Source organism: Macaca nemestrina, chromosome 8 (assembly GCF_043159975.1).
Source record: "Macaca nemestrina isolate mMacNem1 chromosome 8, mMacNem.hap1, whole genome shotgun sequence".
Lineage (NCBI taxonomy): Eukaryota > Metazoa > Chordata > Mammalia > Primates > Cercopithecidae > Macaca > Macaca nemestrina.
Window position 1 is genome coordinate 84,254,230 of NC_092132.1, and position 12,428 is coordinate 84,266,657.

The window sequence follows — 12,428 nt, forward strand, 5'->3', positions numbered from 1 at the left end:
GGTAAGAACAAGAGTTTATTTCCTCACAGTCCTGGAGGCTGGAAGTCCAAGATCAATGTGTCAGCAGGTTTCATTTATCTGAGGCCTCTCTCCTTGGCTTGGAGATGACTGTGTTTCTCCTGTGCCCTCAACAGAACTTCCCTTGGTGTGTGTGTCTGTGTCCTAATCTCCTCTGCATACAAGGACACCAGTCAACTTGGATTAGAGCTCACCTATACAACCTCATTTTTACTTTGATTACCTCCTTAAAGACTGTCTTTAAATACAGTCACACTCTGAGGTACTGGGGTTTAGGGCTTCAACATGTGAATTTGGTGAGGAAGACACAATTCAGCCCATAACACTTATCCAACCTCTTGAGCCTCAATTTGCCCATGCATAAAAAGGAGAAGATAATATTAATAGCCTCGGAGTTTTTCTAAGGATAAACTTATACACCATCATGAAGCACTTAGCACTGTATAGAGCTCAGGGATTCCTAGCTGTGGTCTTCATTATCATCAATGAGACAGCATTCAGAGGACACTACACATGAGCACCCCCAGCGTCAGTGCCCCGAGTCCTTGCATTAGAACCATAGTGGTGGGAGGACTGGCAGGAGAAAGAAGAGAGATGAAAACATAATTTCCACACCCACCTCCCACTTCACACCCACTGGTATCTCAGAGCAGGAATTGCTGGGGCCACAGGCGAATCCAGCAGAAGAGAGTTCACTCACAGGTCTGACTTCAAAAACTTGAACCAAACTTGGGCTCACAACAAAGGGAAGAAAAGAGAGATGCCTTTTCCTCTCCTCAAACAAGCACCTGGCTGTGCACAGTGAGCCCGAGGCTCACAGAGTTGGTGATGGAGCAGAGAATAAGCCAGGCCAAATGACCAAAAACCCCACGGCTCCCAGGCACATTGTCTGGGATGAAGTTTTAAATTCAGACCTCTCCTGGCAGAGACAAAGACTGGCCTGTCTGTCCCTGCTTCTCCAGGGAAAACAGCACAGCCATTAACCCAGTCACCACAGTAGTTGTGACACCTGATGCTGGCATTGCAGCGAGCTGCTGAAACAGCATTGCTAAGGTAGCTGAAGAGAGCTGGACGCACACATAAATGCGGTGATTTCTTGCTAGGGGGAGGGGTCCGAGAAAAAGCAGCCAAGCATGTGTGTTCCAGAAAGAAAAGTAAACGAAGATCAGCTTAGTGCCTCACTATTTTCCCCTTCACCAAGCCTTTTCACTAGTGCTTGCTTTTAATTTATGACATGCAGCACTAGAGGGACTCTCTATAGATTTAACACTGACATTTCCTTCATGCAGTAATCCTCTGAATCCCATTTGCTGTAAATTTCTGCAGAATGACAGGAAAATGACTTTTTTTTTTTTTTTTTTTTGTGAGCACATTATAATGAGCTATCTTTTTCCAGTATTGGGAAAAACCTGAATGACCCACACAGTTTTTGGACCCCCAAATTCACCTCACTTGACCTGAGTCCAGGAAGAATATTACAACCATAGAGGCTGCATTACAAATCTTTGCACGAGCTATTATTATGAAAAGTGCTCAAGGAGAATGGCTCTAATCACATGATTTTTCCCACACAAACAACTCAAGGTATATAGAGGACAGAGTTTTGTGTGGCTTGGTATGTCTGTTTCGATTGAGTCAGTCCTTTTTCCATTATATTGGTATATATCATAAAGATGTATATAGCTGTCATATACACAGTAAGGTATAAGCAGAAGAAAATATATTCCCGACCACCTAATAACAGGCTTTTGAGAATACACAAGAAGAAAGAAAAGGAAAGGAGTCAGATATTTTAGAACCAGGAGTTTACCTACTGTTCCCTTCCCATTTTGTGGTGAGGAGCTAAGGTGCTTCTTTCTTTCCTCCCCCCATATTGTCTGGGATGTGTCTCGTCCACACACTGCTCTATCCATGGCCGTAATTCCTGCTGTGACCCAGCTTCCATTCCCAGTGATACCACTTGGGAAGCAGAATAATGGCCTCCCAATATGTTCAAGTCCTAGTCCCTGAAAACTGTGAATATGTTATGACACATGGGAAAGGGGAATTAAGATTACAGTTGGAATTAGGGTCGCTCATTGGCTGATGTCAAAATAGGAAAATCATCATGGATTATTCAGGTAATTGCAAAGGTCTTTAAATGTAGAAGAGGAGTCAGAAGAGTCCGTTTCCGAGTGATGTGATATAAATCACATTTAACCTGTGAATCCTGGCCCTGAAGATAGAGAAGGGGCCATGAGCCAAGGCAACTTCTCAAGGCTGGAAAAGAAAGAAAACAGATTATCTGCTAAAGTTGCCAGAGAAGAAGGAAACTTTGCAAACACCTTGATTTTAGCCCAGGGAGACCCATTTTAGACTTCTGACCTCCAGAGCTATAAGACAGTACATTTGTGTTGTTATAAGCTACTCTGTTTACAGTGACTTTACAGCAGCGGGAGGCAATGAACGCACCGCCTCTTCCTATGAGTCTTCAAGCACTGAGTGTGGAAGCAGAGTCCTGCCATTGCCAATCTATAGAGGTCTTCCCACTGTCCTTGATTGCCTACAGGTTGTCCATCACACGTATAACCTACATGGCTGGTTTCCTGACTGCACTGTTACTAATACAGGGACATAAACGCAAACTGGTAATTAATGGAAAAAGCTCAAATGCTAAGGGAGAAAAAACTAGCTCCTAAGTTAGTTGGCTTCACAACACAGATATTACCATGTCTAAACATAATTTTCAAATGGAAATAATTAACAATTATTTTCTAATTATTCACATCCATACATTAAGTGTAAATGAGTTAAATGCCACCCATTGGCATCTCTGATCAATCAAAAGAAGAAAGTAAACATGAGGATGAAAACCAAAAAATTTCTTAACTCCCTAAAATTGGAAGCTCACACATTGTGAGCTTGTGTCTTGTGTCTTGCCAGGTCTGCCCAAACTTCTTCTGAATAACCAGCCCCATCAAAGTCACACCTCACAAGTTTCAATCATGGCACTTTTTTCCTATCAGGATTTTATGAGAATATTAATAATGTGATCTTCCTGACATTTTGGCAAAGGTAATTTTATGCATCGTTGTTAGCTTTTTTCCTAAAAAGGCCTTAGGTCTTCCAGAGAGAGGTTTTTTATTTAATAGAGTTAGTTTAGATATTTAGTAAAAGCTGAAGTATTGTGCTCCAGGTAGTATTTGCTAAATTAGAGAACATTCGTTTTATAAAGGCTTTCAATACCTCAAGTTCTTTTTTGTAGTTTGTTTAAAAATATTATTTTGTTGAGAAAAATATTGATTTGCCAGTTATAATGAAATAGTCCACCTAGGAAAAAGAAATCTGCTCCCTTATTCGTTTTTACACCATGGCTCTAGCTAAAGTTTTTGAATATAAAAGAGCATGTCAGGACCCTGGCCCAGCAGAGAATGTGTATTCATTTCCTATTGTTGCTACGACAAATTCCCACAAACTTAGTGTTTAAAACAACACAACATGTTGTCTTAGAGTTTTAGAGGTCAGAAGAGCAAAATGAGTCTTCTATGGCTAAAATGAAGGTGTCACAGGACTGGTTATTTCTGAAGGCCCTGGGGGAAATCTGTTCCTTGTCTCTTTCACCTTCTAGAGGCTGCTGACATGCCTTGGCTCCTGGCCACATTGCTCTGATCTCTGCTTTGCATGGCCTTCTCCTCTGTGTTTCACTCCTCCTGCATCCCTCCTGTAAGGACCATTGTGATTACCTCAGGCCCACCTGGATAACCCAGGCTAATCTCCCATGGCAAGATCCTTAATTTAATCATGTCTGCAAAGTCACTTTTTTTTTTTTTTGATACGGAGTCTCGCTCTGTCACCCAGGCTAGAGTGCAGTGGTGCAATCTCAGCTCACTGCAAGTTCCGCCTTCCGGGTTCATGCCATTCTCCTGCCTCAGTCTCCCGAGTAGCTGGGACTATAGGTGCCCGCCACCACACCCGGGTAATTTTTTGTATTTTTAGTAGAGACGGAGTTTCACCATGTTAGCCAGGATGGTCTCGATTTCCTGACCTCGTGATCCACCAGACTCGGCCTCCCAAAGTGCTGGGATTACAGTCGTGAACCACAGCGCCTGGCCTGCAAAGTCACTTTTACCATGTGAGGTAACAGGCAGAGGATCTGGGGATTAGGGTGCAAATGTATTGGTGGGGGACATGGGTCATTATTCAGTCTACCACAGTCCACCCTCTGATCCTTAAAGATTCACACGCACCCCCCTTTTGAAGGTCCCCCAATGTCTTAACTCATTACAGCTTCAAGTCCAAAATCTCAGTCTTCTCAGCTCAAAAGTCCCAAATCTTATCATCTAAATCGGGTACAGATGAATCTGCATATAATTCATCCTAGGGGAAAATTCTTCTCTGTCTCTAGACCTGTGAAATTAGAAAACAATTTCCATGCTCCAAAAACACAATAGTGGGATAGGCATAGCAAAATAGTGATAGACACTACTGTTCAAAACAGGTGAAAATGAAAAGAAAAAAGGAGTCTCTAGTCCCCACCAACTTCCAAATGCAACCAGGCAAACTCCATTGCATTTCAGGGCCTAGGATTGATTCTCTGTGGCTCTTGGCTCATGGATCAACCCTTGGAATCACCTTTTTTTTTTTTTTTTTTTAAAGGGTAGCACATGTTTGCAGCTGAGTCATTTTGTCAGCCTGTTTTCTGCTTATAGAATTTTGGGAGTCCAAGAGGCTTCTTTCCTTCTATCCTCTCTTGTCCTGTTCAGTCCAAGCAGGCTATGCTTCTGCTGGTATAACATTCTCAAAAACCTTGTGGGCCATTATTCAGCCTGACACAGACCGCATGGACAGGATAATTAATAAAAGGAAGTACACGTGACTTCTGAAGGATGGACTTGACTATGTTATAAAGCACTATGTACACAGAACACAATCATTCAAAATTCTTAAATGTGTGTTTAAGGTATGTCAGGTCTCTAAATCTCAAGTTACATGCTAGGACATGATATTATCTGAAAGACCTTTCAATTGTGATATATCTCCTTACAGGAAAAAGTTGAATGAGCACTAAAAAGTAAAACTGTAGTGCCCAGAGGATGCTGAGGACTACTAAAGAATAATCAAAGAAACGAGGGGGCTGCTCAAATAACAACAGGAGGTATTAGGGAGAACTTCTTTATAGGCAACCAAATTAGTATTAGATGGTAAATGAAGTCATGGAACCTGCTTCCTGGGGGAATTTTTTTTAAAAACAAACAAACAAAACAAAACACAGTCTCACTTTGTCACCTAGGCTTGAGTGCAGTGGCAAAATTAGCTCACTTGAGCCTTGGATTCCTGGGCTCAAGCAACCCTCCTGCCTCAGCCTCCCAGAGTAGCTAGGACTACAGGTGCATGCCACCATACCCAGCTAATGTTTTTTATTTTTTTGTAGAGATAGAGTCTTGCTATGTTGCTCAGGCTAGTCTCAAACCACTGGCCTCAAGCATTTCTCCTGCCTCAGCCTCCCAAAGTCCTGGAATTACAGGTGTGAGCCTCCATGCCCAGCCTGGTAGATTCTTCACAACTTCTTTTGAAAGTGGTAGCTCCAAGGACTTTATTTCCTGAGTTAGAGTTCTCGTTGCTGGCAAGTTGAACACTAAAGAAGTAGTAATCAAACTGCTTCTTGGCTCCTGGCCACATTGCTCCTTTCACTTCCCATCCACTGACCCAGCTACAGGAAAAAAATAATAAACCAGGTAGAGACTCCAGCATGTGTGGTCAACAGGGTACCAGAGGTCTGCTCTGGCAGGAAAAGCAGGAAGAGTCACATCACGGGACCACATATGTCCCAGAACCTACAGCACCATTTCTCCATTTCTGGCCAAACACTAAATCAAGTCGACTTTGTTCTAGAATAATTTGTCATACATTTGGTAAATCATTTGTTATTTAGAGTATAAATTAGAGACAGTGTGTTCCATCTGTCTGCCTTTCCATCTGATTTCTGCAATTCCAATTTGATTAAATTATAGAAATTGATTAATTTATAACAATGAAAAATAGAGTTATTAGCCATTACAAAAATGCAAGTTAGAACCACAATGAGATATGTTAAACCTGCTAGATTGGCAAATATTTTAAAAGTCTGGGCCAGGTGTGGTGACTCACCCCTGTAATCCAGCACTTTGGGAGGACAAGGCGGGCGGATCACAAGGTCAGGAGATCGAGACCATCCTGGCTAATACGGTGAAACCCCATCTCTACTAAAAACACAAAAAAATTAGCCAGGCCTGGTGGCGGGCGCCTGTAGTCCCAGCTACTTGGGAGGCTGAGTTAGGAGAATGGCGTGAACCCAGGAGATGGAGCTTGCAGTGAGCCGAGATCGCTCCACTGCACTCCAGCCTGGGTGACAGAGTGAGATTCCATCTTAAAAAAAAAAAAAAAAAAAAGTGACCATATCAAACAATGCCTGGGATTTGTAATAATGGACATTTCTAAAATGGGATGGAGGGGCAGAATTTGATTCAACTAATTTGGAAAAGGATTTGGTAGAAATTAAAAAGTGATACTATAAACCCAGCAATCCCACTCTTAGGGATATAACCTAGGCAAACCCTTGCATACACGCCCTTTTAAAAATGTTTAAAACACTGTGGTATATAACAGAAAAATGCCACTAATCCAAGTATCTATTAACAGGAAAATTGATAATTCCTTTTTTTTTTTTTTGAGACAGAGTCTCACTCTGTCACCCAGGCTGGAGTGCAGTGGTGCAATCTCAGCTCACTTCAACTTCTGCCTCCCAGATTCAAGTGATTCTCCTGCCTCAGTCTCACAAGTAGCTGGGATTACAGGTGAGCGTCACCATGCCTGGCTAATTTTTTGTATTTTTAATAGAGATGTGGTTTCACCATGTTGGCCAGGCTATTCCCGAACTCCTGACCTCAAGTGATCCACCCACCTTGGTCTCCCAAAGTACTGGGTTTACAAGCATGAGCCATCGCGCCTGGCCGATTACATTGCTGCATTATTCACACAGTGGGGCACTATACAGCAGTAGATAACAAACAAATACAACTGCATGCTTCAATATGGATGAATGAGTGAAACACACAATCCATCGAAAAATGCATACCTATAGTTTGATACCATTTAATAAAGTTCAAGTCAAGCAAACACAACAGGTTATAGAATACTAATATGTATAACAGAATTGTGAACAACAGAAGGCAATGAAAATAAACCAAATATCAAGATAATGATTAACTGGGAACAGGACAAAAGACAGGATTGGGGAAACCCACAGGGAACTTTACGGTTTTAGGCATTTCTATTTCTTCTGTCAAATGGTGCATTCATGGGGTTTATTAAATAATTTACTTGTGTATTACATATTTTTAAGTGTACCCAGCATTCAAGATAAAGTTTTAAAACTCTCCCACCATCCTTTTAAAATTAGTTTATTGGGGAACCCTTCCCTTCCCACCCCTGGATTAAAATGCTGGCAGGCCCCATGACTTTGCTGGTCATTTCTACATAATACATATTCCTACAGTCATCTTATTTGACTCAAATCAAAAATTAGGGCATCTTCAACCTTCATCCAGTGCTGAGATCTGTTTCCCTCACTTCCTCCCACCAGGCACGTCACAGTATGCCAACTAAGTTCCACTCCTCTTCTCTACGCTTGCCTCCACAGCCACCCCCTGAAGCTCCTACCAAATCCTCCTCTGAGTTGGAGCATGAGGAGGGAGGAGAGGAAAGAAATAGAATGACCTCGCTTGATGGAAAAAATCATAAGCTGACTTTGAGGTCTCTGGACTTGGTAAATTCTAGACCTGACTCCCTCAAGGATCCCTTTGGGGCTCTCTGCAAGAACTCAACAGTGACAGCCATATGGTATGCCATGAATTTCACTCCAGTGCCTCAATGCTCCCTCTTCCTGGTTTCCCAGTGGTCCACTGCACAGGGATTCTGCTGGACCACTGATGGACCATAGCCCTCCAGCCTGTGCAATCCACATCTGCTCCACAGGAAACATTCATGTCTCCTGGTCCCAACCTCATTCTCTTTTGACCTATCCAGAACAGCCCACTGGCCCAGCCCGCTTTCTCTCTTGATTTCTGTACTGGAGGATGGAGGTCAGGCTTGCATGTGCTAGAAGGTCCCCACCCTGGGAGTCAGCACCCAGGGCCATTGGACAGGTCTGTCCTGTTTAGCCCTCTATGTCGTGCTGCTTCTCCTCAATGGCATCATACCAGTGCAGCAGCTATCATGAGTACATAACAACTTTTGACCTTATTTATGAAATGGGGAGAATATTACCCACTTCACTGAGGCAAGCATCATCTGGATACAGGAGGGAAAGCACGACACAAGTACAATTTGCCTTTACTGTTAGGATTACAGTTCCTCCTTGACTACCTTGGAGATTAAGAGATTATGTTCCAGAAAATAACTGTGGGAGACAGGATCAAGGTCTCTTAGAAAATAATATAGAATTAGGGAGAAAATAAAATATAATTGAAAGGGCACAGGAATTAATAGAAGGTGATTGCTACTAAAACATTAATAGATGTTATATTTGGGTAATGTTTTTCAAATGCCAACTTGGAAAAAAAAGTAACTAATTTCCTGAATAATCTTCTTTAGCTATTCAGAAAATATTGCTGCTATGTATAGTCTAGGGTAGAGTTACCCAGTAAAACACAAGAATACAATTAATTTGAATTTCAGATAAACCATGAATATTGCTTAAGTATGTTCCTTGCAATATTTGGAAAATGTTTGTGCAAAAAACTATTCATTGTTCATCTGAAATTCAGATGTCACTGGGTGTCCTGTATTTTTATTTGCTAAATCTGGCAACCTTAGTCTAAGGAGGAAGTTTCTTTTACAACTTTTATGTTACACAAATTGAGTCTTCTAGGTTTTCAAGTCAGCCTTCACTGGCTCATAAGGTCATGCATTTATTTATTTATTTATTTATTTATTTATTTATTTATTTATTTTTGAGACAGAGTCTCCCTCTGTCGCCCAGGCTGGAGTGCAATGGCGCAATCTGGCTCATTACAACCTCTGCCTCCCGGGTTCAAGCAATTTTACTGCTTCAGCCTCCTGAGTAGCTGGGACTAAAACCACACACCACCACACCCACACCCAGCTAATTTTTCTTGTTTGTTTGTTTGTTTTTGTTTGTTTGTTTGTTTTTGAGACGGAGTCTCGTTCTGTCGCCCAGGCTGGAGTGCAATGGCGGGATCTCGGCTCACTGCAAGCTCCGCCTCCCGGGTTCACGCCATTCTGCTGCTCAGCCTCCTGAGTAGCTGGGACAACGGGTGCCTGCCACCAACGTCGGCTAATTTTTTTGTATTTTTAGTAGAGGTGGGGTTTCACCATATTACCCAGGATGGTCTCTATCTCCCGACCTCGAGATCCGCCCGCCTCGGCCTCCCAAAGTGCCCGGATTACAGGTGTGAGCCACTGCCCAGTCATTTTTTTTTTTCAGTAGAGACGGGGTTTCACCATTTTGGTCAGGCTGGTCTCAAATTCCTGACCTCAAGTGACCAGCCTGCCTCAGCCTACCAAAGTGCTGGGATTACAGGCATGAGCCACCGTGCTCGGCCAGGTCATGCATTTTATTGTTATATTCTCCTTAGTTTCTTTTTCACGAATCTCAGTAAAATGTGCAATTGCCTGAGCTTTTCACAAGCTTTATGTTGCATGGGGCTTTTTTTCCTCCTTACATCTAGTCTTCTAATCATAGATTGGGAGGCTGTTATTGATTTGTTTGTTTAATAAACATTGATAGGTTGTCGGGGATGCAATGATGAGAGAGAAGAGACGTGATTTCTACCCTCGTGAAGATTGAGGTCCAGCGAAGGAGGCAAGTATTAACCAATAATTCCCTGCCATAGACTTACGTGGTTTGGGACGGCGGAAAAGTGATAATTATTATTGTACTATTTCATTAAGAACTTTGAAATGAACCACACATATTTATTACAAGGCTATGGATTTTCAGCCTCTGGATAATATGTGGAAGTAAAACAGTGACATTATTCAACCCTCTTAGAATCATGGTTGGCAAAACTGGTTGGCAGGACATTGCTCCCTTCCAAATACCTGCATCATTTCTCATATTTTCCCAGGTTTCATCAAGTTGTTGCTCAATCCCTTTCAACTTTTTGCTAATATAGCAGTTCTGATGTATTTTTTCATTCCATTAATTCCCTTTCCTGGCAAAACATCTTCCTGGTATTGACATACCAATTTTTTTACTATTACGTGAAAACAAGATATCTGTGATTTTTACTCTAAGACATTTTATACCCTGACTAGCTTCATTCCCATTCCAGTAAACTGAAACCGTGGAAAATACTTGAATGCCTCATCTGTTTCATTAGTCTCTTCTATCTCTACCTCCCAGTGACTAGGTTTTGGGGAGACAGTTTCAAACTTTTAGATCAGTATTGGGATTTCTCTGCAGCTTCTCTCTTCTATTTCAAGAAACTTTCACAGGTTTTTGCATTACACATCCCAAGACAATCTTTCATTATCCACTTACATTTAAATTTCATATATCTAAATATATATGCAAGGTTTGTAGCTTACGACTCTTTCCACTTCTCATTATCTTCCCCCACCTCAGAGTTTCCCAAACCTGGCACTATTGACCTTTTGGGCAAAATAAATCTTTGTTGTGAGGGGCCATCTTGTGTCTTGCAGGATGTTTAGCAGCATCTCTGTCTTCTACTCAGTAGCTAATAGTAGAACTCTCTCCCCGATTGCTCCAACTGTGACAATCAAAAATATTGCCAAATTCTGAAGGGGAAAGAGGACATCAGGGGAGGGGAGGGCAAAATCACCCCTGGTTGAGAACTCCCCATCTTAAACTCTCTATTCTTTTTCCACCTGATGTTGGTTTTCTTCAGGTGGGTTATATTATGAGTTGACTAGTTGTCCTGGTTTGCCTGTGACTAAATGGTTCTCCAGGAGGTAGAATTTTCAGTGCTAAAATAGACAAAATAATAGGAAAACCAGAACAAATTTAAATGGATGATGTCTTCAATCCTTGAAAATTTACCAATATCTTTTATTCTGCCAGATAAGTGTTATCTTGTCTGGTATTGAATTCTCAATCTTAGTCCTATCTTCTCAGTAGCCTAAGGATGTTATTATTTACCCCATTTTCTAGCATAAAGGGGAATACATTTTAAAAAATTGAGTCTAGTCTGATTGTGTCCCCTTTCTTAGTAATTTGTTCTTCCCAGCTGGGAACTTGTAAGATGTTATTTTTGTCATTAGAGCTCAGGAAATTTACCAGAATATAGTAAATGTACATCTTTATCCCCCCCCACCCAACAAATCCCACCAGGAATTCATTTAATTCTCTCAAACTGCAGACTCATAAATTTCTTCAGCTCAGGAAAATTTTCTTCTACCAAGAACTCAATTATTGTCTTTCCTCCATCTCCATCTTTTTCTTCTTCTGAAATTTCTTTAGTCCCTGTATCAGGTTTCATGGATCTATATACTCGGTTTTTTCACTATTGCTACTCAGTAATGACCATTTTCTCCTTTAATTTACCTACCAGTTTTCCAATGTTAAATAACATCCTGGGTTTTTTATCCCAGAAAATGTTTTCAGTACTTGAATCTCCCCAAGGTTCCTATTCTGTTCAAGTTGATGCCTGTCTTCTCCAGCTGCTCAGTTTCATTAGGGTCCAGGTCTCAGTCTTTGTGTTCTCCCTGCCTCTGGCTCCTCTGGATGGAGGTCAGGCTTGCATGTGCTAGAAGGTCCCCACCCTGGGAGTGGGGCTGCCCCTCTCCTTTGTACACTGGCCCTCAAGTTCAACTCCTGGGACTCCTTGAATGGTTAAAGATGTAGTCACATCTTCCCAGGCAGCCCAGTGGCTGCTAGGTCCCTGGCAAGGCACCAAGATGATGCCTCTTTGCTCTCTGGCCTTCTCACACTCATCCAGCCTAAAAGTAGAGAAAGTGGGAACCCCTTTATTCAGGACCACCATGGCACCTTGGGAGGCAGAGGAGAATGGCATGTATACTTACCGAGTCCAGTGTTACTCTCTCCCTTTTGTTTATTTTCCCTTTGTTTATTCCTTCCCAAATAATCTTCCTTTCTTTATATAGATTCCGTTTTCCTACCTATAACATTTTCCTTCTTTCTGAAGAACTTATTTTCACTTCTTAAAAGACGGGTTGACTGGTGACAAACCTCCTCAATGTTTGTTTGTCTGAGAACCTCTTTATTTCTCTTTTTTATTTTTCAAGACAGAGTCTTTCTCTGTCGCCCAGGCTGGAGTGCAGTGACATGCTCACGACTCACTGCAGTCTTGACTTCCCGGGCTCAAGCAATCTCATCTCACTTAGTAGCTGGGACTACAGGCATGTGCCACCATGCCAGACTACTTTCTTGTAGAGATGGGATTTCATCA